This window comes from Vicia villosa, linkage group LG6 (assembly GCF_029867415.1).
Source record: "Vicia villosa cultivar HV-30 ecotype Madison, WI linkage group LG6, Vvil1.0, whole genome shotgun sequence".
Lineage (NCBI taxonomy): Eukaryota > Viridiplantae > Streptophyta > Magnoliopsida > Fabales > Fabaceae > Vicia > Vicia villosa.
In genome coordinates this window covers 104,685,304-104,695,896 of record NC_081185.1, presented here as the reverse complement: position 1 = coordinate 104,695,896, position 10,593 = coordinate 104,685,304, and the positions used below count along the sequence as shown (strand labels likewise).

Genomic DNA, 10,593 nt, shown 5'->3' with positions numbered 1-10,593 from the left:
CTTTTTTTCATTAGAGGATTTTATCTTGATGATATGGGCTTTGACAAAAAACTGCTTTTGGTTGACTTCCAAAAAGGACCTGTAATGTTTTGATCCATATCTCTCAAATGAAGCATTTTTAGACTTGGCATGTGAGAGATAAAGTTGTATAGAATTCAATTTCCTTCAAAATGAGATTTGGATGGAAAATTTCTGATGTTCCATGTGGGAGTTATGGCTGGTCAAAGTTCAGTTGACTTTCTCCTATGAAAATCCTAATTTAGGAACTTTTGAAATTATTGATTTCTGATCTTTCCTTGATGAACCATGATCAATTCTTGATCAAATGGTGAATGATACTTCAAAATGAGGATGTTGACGAAAAATCAGGAGTTTTGACTATACTTTGACCACAGTTAACTTTTAGGTCAAATTAGTCGACTGTTGACTTTCTGAGCAACTGAGTGACCAATCCTTTGACTTGAGGCCTGAATTTTGTCATGGAGATAGTTTGAAACCTCATAAGCCATATGAGATGCCTTGGAGCCTTTGATTCATTGACTTTCTTCAGAGAAAGCAAAACCCTAGTTTAGGAGTTCATTGTTTAGGAGAGTATGCCTTTGAGTCTTGAGCTTTAGTATGAGCTTGAATAGGGAAATGAGATGGGCAAATTTTGGGGTATGAAACAGACCCTCCAATATGGTTTTCAGAATAAGATTGGATGTTAACCTGTATGTTGTCCTTCCAAAAGAGAATTAATCCTCCAGCTCTTTCCCTCCCCACTCCTCTACAATCCACACTGAGACAAGACTTGTAACCACTCCTTGATTTAATGTTAGCAACTTCCTCTTTCTTAAGGCGAGATTACATGATAAACAACACATCGGGATTTTCTAAGCGAATGAGCCTTGTCAAGGCTCGAACTGCACGGGGACTCCCTAACCCCCTGCAGTTCCAACTCAGAATTTTCATTGATCTAGGCGGTGTTGGGCTTCCAACACCACCTCTGGTTTTGTTGTGTCAACTTCAAGATGCTCCTCTGATCCTTTCATCCTCTTTTCATTAGATCCATGGCCATCAATAGTTCCATCGATAATCATCACATCTATCAGATTTCTCTTTCCAGTCTCCATCTCAACCTTCTTCACTGTAGCTTGATTACTCTTCCTAGCACCTTGTCTTCGAGTCCACTTCTTCTTTTTAGCTATGCCTTCCTTAAGCCCTTTCCCTGATCCTTGTCCTACGTTTGAGATGTCTACTGCCCCAAAAGACTCTGCCATAGCTTCTATCTCGAACACACTTTTCTTTGGTGGATCCACTTTTACAATTGGCAACTCATCCTTCTTACCTACAATCAAGACTGGACTTTTATTCTTCTGATTTACTTCCCCTTCATCTACTTCCTTTTCCTTCCCTTTCTCCTCACACCTACTCTGTCCTGATGATAAGTTGAATAAGCTCTTACTACATGAGCTTGAGGTGGACTCCTTCTTCTTCTGGTCTTCCTGCACCCTGGGTAAAGGAGAAGCTCGCAACCAAACTCCGAATGATAGATCTTGTTCTTCCAAGTTTTCAAAACCTTCATCACTGAAATCCCCAACCTCCTCGCAGTCCTTCATCTGATGTCCAATTTTTCCATAAACAAAGCAGAAAGTAGGCAATCTTTCATACTTGAAATGAACTCGTAGATTTTTCTCCTTGAATCAGACCATCGTCCCTCTTTTTAGCGGTTTCTGAAGATCCATCTTCACTTTTAACCTTAAGAATCTACCATTCCTGTGAGCCTCCTTTTGATCCATCTCAACATATTCCCCAAGTATGCCTCCTAGCTTCTTTGCCATATCTTTAGATCTGAGCATTAAAGGCAGCTCATACACTCTAACCCAGAACGTGCCATAATGCATATTCAGCTCTGATGGTTGCTCTTCACCCGACACTCTAGCCAACACCAAAATATTTCTATCGAAGCTCCATGGCCCGTTTCGCATGACTCATTCTAAGTCTCGTTTGGTAGCAAAACGAAACAGAAAAAGATTTCTACTCAGCTCCTGAACTTCAACAGGGTTTTTTAGCTTCCACGCTCCTATCATTGTATTTGTGAAGGCTCGGGTGTTGAAAGGATTGTCTGTCCATAGCCTAGTTGCCAGAGTTCTTTGAAACACTTCATCCTCACATGCTTCTTCCACCTCCACTGTTATCCCTTCTTCTTCTTCCCTTGAAAACTCAAACTCCTTCCATTTCTCCATTTTCCCGGAGCTTCAGAACCACCCCTTCTAATCGCAAGGACCAAAGACAAAACAAAGAAAGATCTCGTAGAAACGAGATGGAAAGACCAAAACTAGTTTGGAAAACAACAGCCAGAAAGATCTGGGAAAAGGACAGCAAGCGGCGCTCTAAAACCCTAGGAATAGTAAAGAGGATACAACACAATAAGTTTTTTCTAGAGAGAAGTGGGAGCTTCTCTCTCTAAAAAACACGTGGATGCTAAAAATCATTATTTTAATTGTATAAATTTTAATAACAGATACATATTTTTCTCGTATTTAGATTAGTAATATAATTGTTTCTGTATTAAATATGTTTTTATCCCTATAAATATCTCAAATTTCATTTTTTTGTCCGTATAAAAAATGACATATTTTAATCCCTATTCCCTACAAAATTTTTATACATGCAATTTTAGTCTATGCTATTTTTTAAAAAATTTTAAAATTGTTTAAATATCCATAAACTTTTAAATTTTAGAATAATTTTTTTCATACGTGTTTGGAATATTATAAAATATTTCTTTATCAAATTATAGAATTTTTTAAAATGTGAAGAATTAAATATGAATTTTTTAAATTTCAAAAGATAATGATAAAAGTAATACAAATTTCGACTTAGAAATTAAATTTTGATTTAATTTTTTTCGAGGAACTTTGTATAACGTTATGAACATGTCTGTAAAATAATCATTCAAAAATACACATCGGTTTAACAATAGGGACTAGAACTACGTGCATAAGAAAACATTAAATTTTAAATTTTGTCACCCTATCAATTTATAAACACAAATAATCATAGCACACTCTTGATGAACCTAATAATAATAGTTGTCTTTCTCCAATATTTCTTCAAATCCAACCTAATAAACTCACTGCAACATAAGGGAGAATATTACAAAAACATTGTAGTCCAAAACACACAAATCCTAACTAATTTAAGAGATAGCCAAACAAATTGCAACACTAAAAAAAAAAACAGATTTTATTAGACATTCTTAATATAATCACAAAAATACTAACCCTTTTAAGCTACTGAGATGAAATCATCAACTGTAGCCTTGAATTTTTTCAGTAGAGAGGAAAGAAGAGAGTCAAGCTTCTATATCTAATCTCCTCATTGAAAGATCCTTGGGTGGAGTTATCCTACAATTGCAAAACATTCCATTAAAAAATAGATCAGTGATAAACTAAATCTACACCAACAACATAATAATAAACAAACACCAAAAAAATAAACAAACACCAAGCATCATATTCGCACAGTTGACTAAGGGCGTTCGAGGGAGGTGTCGAAGGAAGACCGTGGAGGTTGGTCGCACGAGGACGGACTGCCTGCGGTGGAGTTACGCGGAGGAGGCTTGAGGCTGTCGGCGAATCGAGGGGATCTTGAATGGTTGTATCGGCGGCGCTGCTCAGACGTGTGGGCGCAGTGGTTCATGGCTTGATTTTGAGAAAGAAGGAAGAAAAAGAAATGGAAGAAGGAAGAAGTACAATAGAGAGAGAAATATAGAAATGATGGAATTATGTTTGTTTGATATCAGAAAAAACGTTGCACGTGTTTATATTTGTTGGAAAACCAAGCGATACATTTACATTGAAAACGAAACATTTACAGGAAAACGAAACATTTACATTGAAAACAAATGATACAGAAAATTAATGAGTAGGGTTAATATTTTGCAATTCTTATTTTATTTCAAAAAAAAATTTATTGACCAATCAGTTAAAAGGGTTTTAATGAATTTTGGAAGACTAAAATAAATATGAAATTATTTAAAAAACAAAATAAAAATTATAACAATAATAGTAAGATTTCTTAAAGTAGAAACTATTAAAATAATAAGTTGTCTAGAATTGTGCCACTTGTCAAAATTGCCAATAAACTCATTTTGCTTTATTATTATGTATGATTTTAATCTATCTGGCTACACCCAATTTCGTACACCGATTTCTCTATGAAAGAAACACAAATAGCATCAACTATATAACTAACTAGTAACAAACCCGTGCGTCCGCACGGGTTCTGATACGGGACGCGCATTTTTTTCAGATGTATATTTTTTAATAGAAAAATGTTTGGTACCCGTAAAAAAAAAAAAATGTATAGAAAAATGTCTGGTACCCGTAAAAAAAATTAATTAAATGTATAGAAAAATGCCTGGTACCCGTAAAAACATTTAGATTAATAAATTTTTTTAATATAATATATGTGAAAAATAGAAGATAAAAAATATAATAAAAAATAAAAGCTAAAAAAATTATGATGGAATGTCATGACATCAACTCATGACACCGCCCCTGCAGAACTGGAAGAAAGATTCAGTTTGTACTTAACATATACATAATATTCTATGTGGCGCATATTATGTAATCCTATATAGCGTATATTATGTAATCCTATGCGTTCGCACGGGTTCTGGTACGGAACGCGCATTTATTTCAAATGTATATTTTTTAATAGCAAAAATATTTGGTTACCCGTGAAAAATAATAATTGAAGATATAATTAATAAAAAATATTAATTGAATATATAATTAATAAAAAAATTATTTTGATCAGTAAATTCATGTCTCGTTATTAATCAATATTTAGATCAATAACTTAATATCCCGTTAATAATCAATATAATACGAATGTATATAAAAAAGAAAAACAAAATTTTTTAATACTAAAATACAACCCTGTTATAAAATATGTAAATAATAAGAGCTAAAAAATATTTCCTAAAAAAATAGAACAAAGCATTTGAAACAAATGAAAAAAAAAAAACAATTTGAAAAAGCAACTTTGAGGAGTTGAGTATAATTTGAAAAAGCAACTTTGAGGAGTTGAGTATTGTTACAAATAGAGTTAGGATTGTCACAAATAAACAATGATTGTTTATGGTTTAATTGATAGAGAAACATAGTATTGTCACAGTCATAGAGTCAATATAGTAATTCTGATCTGGATACCCGGGCGTTTCGTATGGATACGGGTGTATTACGTGCATATGTTTTTAAAATGTAATAAGAATGAAAAAATAAAAAGAGAAAATTAGTTAAACAAATTTTTGTTTACTTAAAAGAACATATTTTTTATTTATATTTGAAGCATAAATATAATATTTCCATGTATACAAATATTTTGATCAGCAGTATATTTTCTCGTATATACATATTAAATTTGTTTTGACATTATTTATATTAAAATTATGCAATCATTTAATTATATAAATATCAACTAATAACATAGTATTTAAAAATATTTTCCCGTATATAAATATTAAATTTGTTTTGACATTATTTATATTAATAATTATGCAATCATTTAATTTTCTAAATATCAACTAATAACATAGTATTTAAAAATATTATTTCAATTATATAAATAAATATTAGTAAGCAGATTGGGTTGGGATTTTGAGCATGCTGTTCACCAATACCCGCCCCGCCAAAGCCATCTACTAATTTTCGTCCATCCAAAGTTCGCCGCCTATCAAAATTATATTAATATATATTATAAATAATTAATTTGATTTTTTAATTAAAATTCTCATAAAAATTGGCTAATAACTAACGTTCATTTATTATACTAAATTTGGAAAGATAAATTACTACAATAACTTTTTTAAAAATTGAAATAATATTGCTTTTAGATACACAAGAAAGCTACTGAATCATGAATTACATTATTTGGTCGAAATTATTACAAAGGTTGAAATTATTTCAAAAATAAAGTCTTACTCTTTAAGTAAGACCAATGAGATTTAGGACCAATGAGATTTATTTGCTCTATTCTCTTCGCACGATAGAAGAAAAAAACCATTTTGAGATTCAATCAATATAAATTTACATTGGACTAACTTTGTGATCTTTTTTCTGAAAAGATAAACACTTAATACTTTATAATTTTTTAAGTGTGTATCTAAAGCTTCTATAATGGCCTTTTCAATATCAGCTATTGCCTGTCCAAAAAGAATTCCAAAAACTTAGTCAGTTAAACTCATATTCTTAAATCAATTCTAAATAATACTACCCTGTCTCAAATTATAAGACCTTCGATATTATTTAAGATTCACGAGAAAAAGAAAAAATCAGTATGATGAAACAGAAAAGTAATAATAAGATATTTGACATACATTTTCTAAAACCATTATATATTCCGGCCAACGGTAAATGACAACCTCGTAGGATGTCAATCTCTTCTTCAACCGCTCATACATATCATCAACAAAGGCAGTAGTAGAATACTGTGTTCTAACTCCAGACCACTTCACCTGTAAAAACAAAGCATTTAAACATCATATTCAATACATTAAATCAGAGAGTTTTTAATTAAAAATACCATCAACCAATTGTAAGTTGCCGTGCTGAACTCATATTCTTATCCGACAATCTTTTCATCAGATCAGCTGCATCCTCAACTTGTTGTTAAGTGATCCAACGACAACGGAAGCGTCAACCAACTGTAATTTTCTGTGCAGAAAAATTTGGTTCAGTCTTGCAATAGATACAATTGGCTGCACTATTGAAGAATTCGTTGTGCCAAGAAAAAGCAATACAGATTACATATTTGTAGCTTGCTGCCAAAATATTAGACCAAACAATACTCCAATGATATGGTTATGAAAATTCAGACAACATTATATTGATGATTTCTCCATAATGCATTGACACCTCTCAGCAACAATAGTTACGACGCACCTCATTCAAATGTCAATCATATATCATCAAAGTCAATCTCAATTATATAAAAAATGCTTCAAACAAATAAACAAAATCAACTAAAAAACAAACATCTGTAGAATATGAATCCAATTGCATAAAGCAACAAACTATCTCCTTAAGTCTTTCACCTGCATAAAACAACAAACTTTAAGCCAATTGCAAACCCATGAAACCAAAAAATCAAGCACATTGCAATGTAGAACAACCTCATTCTCAACCTCAACCTTCATTCTCAACCTCATTCATAAGTTTTAATTCTAACTGATGGAGAAGTCCATCAGCTACAGCAACAGGATTCATATTGTCTACAATGTAGAACAATCTTGTATGTTATATGGCACTATAATAACTACAAGTTTTTTAAATAACATTTTTAATGTTCAACATTCAAAAGCCCTTTCATTTTTTGAATCACATGATCAAATTAATTAACAGTATGATGAAAAACAAAATGAGAAGAGAGGAAAGATACGTACCAGGAAGACCATAAGGAATAGTCCAGCTCAAAGAAGCAAGAAATCAACAATGTTAGTGTCTGGGAAGAATTCTTTGACGTAGCGTTCAACCGCAAGTATGCAAAGTTATGATTTGTGTATCAGAGCAGAAGCAATTATAAGTACTCTATGGTTGCAAACAAAGATTATGCTCAGCATTGACTAAAGTGTACACAAGACATTTAATCGAACATGTTACATTCATAGTAAACCGATCATAAAAAATAAAGTGTAGGTCCTCTGTTGTATACAGGAAAACCAAAAACTAAATTTCAACTTATAAATTAAAACTGGAGAAGCAAAAGGAGACTTGAGTTCAAACGGTGACGTCGGAGACTTAACACACTTCAACTTGCATCCGATTAATAAGAAGTTACAAGAGCTTAAAGGCACACTAATTAGTCCTTTATTATATATGTTTTCTGACACTTAATTTTTTACAGCCCACATAAACAGTATGAAACATGTAATTGTGGTGAAAATGAAAAACCAAAATTTACAGCTCAGAATTCAGATAATTGTAATAAGTAATAAATTTGGCATCTTTTTTCATATGCATAATTAAAAATCAAGTGTCGTTAAGCAAGACCAGCACAACTACTGTCGTTAAGATTGATTTGAGTAACCTCTACTCCTTCAGGAAGTGTCGCAACATCAACCGAGTAGTTGTGGCTCTTACAATTTTCATGTATCAATCAATATATCCAAATACCACAATAAAATAGATTCAAATGAATTTAAGTAACTGATATTATTATGTGGAATCCCATTGGTTTTCATACCTGGTGACTAATTTCAACGCGACCAATTCGAAGGTTATGAACGGGCAGATCTTCCTCTATGGTGACCGAATTTATAAGTCAATAACTTTCCATGCAGCCCTACTTCTATCTCAGGAGCATCCTCCTCCTGCTCAAATGTCATAAAGTTATGATAACAATTGCAAAATTAAAAGACTGAAGAAAGCAAACAGTAACTTCGTAATTTATTTTGGCAATAAAAATCAAACTCAAATGTTAATACCTTTTTATCCGCTAATCTCTTTTTTTCTGAAAATTTGGAAACAAAGAAGTGATGAATTTTTGGATGGCTGAAAATATATGTGCAAATTATGAGCATATGACTCACTTGATGTGCCACAAAGTACTACACATATGTCCATTCCAACTTGGAAGTCTTGTTTTTGAGCAATTTCATGTTTCTTCTGCTTTTTTGTAATTCATTCCAGCTAACTTGATAAAATGAAGGCACGAAACTTCAACTAATATTTAACAGCTTTGAAGTTACACCTTTATGCACAATACAATCACCAACCCTTGTGGAAAAAAAATAATGTATTTCCAAGGTTAAAACACCTATAACTTATGTTTCTAATGGAAAAAAAAAAGATAGAAACAGTTTCAGCATAGTAGATTTAGCAATCATGTGAAAATATTCATATGAGAATAAACCATACTACAAACTACATTCTCTTTAGCTGAGAATAAACTATATGTTGTGTTCCTTCCTAACACCTTATGTACGATTGTTTTATCATATACTAAAACTTATCAGAAGTAACAGGTTAATAATCAGAGCCTGCAGATAAAAAAACATTTTCATAAATAATAACAACATAATTAGACGATAAATATTATTATAACATGAAGCAATAAAGTATTTTCCGCATTGTCGCTCCCACGAAACTACCACCGAAACACTGTCAAAAACCCCATAGCCGATGCTGCAGTGTTATTTTTATTTGTAAGACAAATGATTTACATATAGAAAAAGAAGAAAAATAGTTTCTTTTATAAAACCATCAGAACAATCAATGAGTAGAAGTCAAAATCATCTGAATAATCATAACCCAATTGAATTAACAATTAACAAAGTAGTTATGTTCATAGAATCAAACAATAAATATCACTTCTAAAACCCTAAAACCAAGTACTGCATATAAAAAATCAGAAACTACAAACAAAACAAAACCCAAAACTATGTCGTTACAATGTAACTTACCCACTATCTTCTTAACAACTTGTTGAAGAAACAGTGCAAACCCTAAGCCATGGAAGCATTGGATCTGGAAAAAAAATGAGAACATCAAAACCCTCTTCATCACCACTTAGTAACAACAAAAAACTCCAGATCTAAAGAAGAAGATGCTCACCTTATTCTCAGATAAGTCATGTTCATAGTTTCGGAACCAAACGAAAATCATAAAAACAATGTTAGAGATGCTGAATAAATAAACAAATGAACCAAAGCTTTGTTGTGATTCGTACCTTCCACTGCTGGCTTACCGTATAAATCTAAAATTTCACGAAGGAAACACAATATGAAACATAGTGAACATCTTCCCAGGGTTTATTTCCACACTGAGACACCGCACGTGGAGCCACCAGAAACCGCACTATCGGCGAAGCTTCCCCCTCCATGTGAGCCAAAACCACCAAACCTGAAACAACAAACACAAAATCAAAATCAAAATCGAATCTATTTGAAAATCAATAATAACAATGAAGAAGGAGAGGGAGAAGGAAGAAGAAGAGGATGAAGGAAGAAGAATAGTAAGGAGTGGGAGAAGGAAGAAGTCTCAGAAAGAGAGAAAAAGAAAAGAACGTGTGAGAGAGAGAAAAAAAGTAAATGAACATGAGAAAAAGGAGAAAGGACATGATAGAGAGGAAAAGTTGTTTTGAAAAGGTAGAAAAAGTTGTTTTGGAAAGGTAGTAAAAGAAGGAAACAAAAAGTGGAAAATTGGAAGGAAGTAGAAGAGCACATCCACGTGTCAGGCAATATTCCAAAGGAGGGTAAAACAGAGATTTCAAGAACAATGGATTTTCTTATATTAAGATGAAAATCAATAATAACAATGAAGAAGGAGAGGGAGAAGGAAGAAGAAGAGGATGAAGGAAGAAGAATAGTAAGGAGTGGGAGAAGGAAGAAGTCTCAGAAAGAGAGAAAAAGTAAATGAACATGAGAAAAAGGAGAAAAGACATGATAGAGAGGAAAAGTTGTTTTGAAAAGGTAGAAAAAGTTGTTTTGGAAAGGTAGTAAAAGAAGGAAACAAAATGTGGAAAATTGGAAGGAAGTAGAAGAGCACATCCACGTGTCAGGCAATATTCCAAAGGAGGGTAAAAAAGAGATTTCAAGAACAATGG

At 32.5% G+C, this 10,593-nt stretch overlaps 1 long non-coding RNA gene across 9 annotated transcripts; it reads right to left on the bottom strand.

The window, feature by feature from the left end:
• Window positions 1–5,814: 5,814 nt before the first annotated feature.
• LOC131609460 (uncharacterized) lies at window positions 5,815–10,370 on the bottom strand. 9 transcript variants are annotated; one of them, XR_009286225.1, is made up of 8 exons: window positions 9,603–10,370; window positions 9,452–9,515; window positions 8,579–8,765; window positions 8,474–8,499; window positions 7,433–8,359; window positions 7,163–7,261; window positions 6,368–7,084; window positions 5,815–6,193 (listed from the first exon to the last, which is right to left on the bottom strand). It is a non-coding gene; the product is annotated as an uncharacterized LOC131609460 (long non-coding RNA). The 9 variants fall into 9 exon arrangements; XR_009286226.1 differs by having other exon boundaries at window positions 6,368–7,261; window positions 7,433–7,503; window positions 8,233–8,359; XR_009286224.1 differs by having other exon boundaries at window positions 6,368–6,505; window positions 6,574–8,359.
• Window positions 10,371–10,593: the final 223 nt, after the last annotated feature.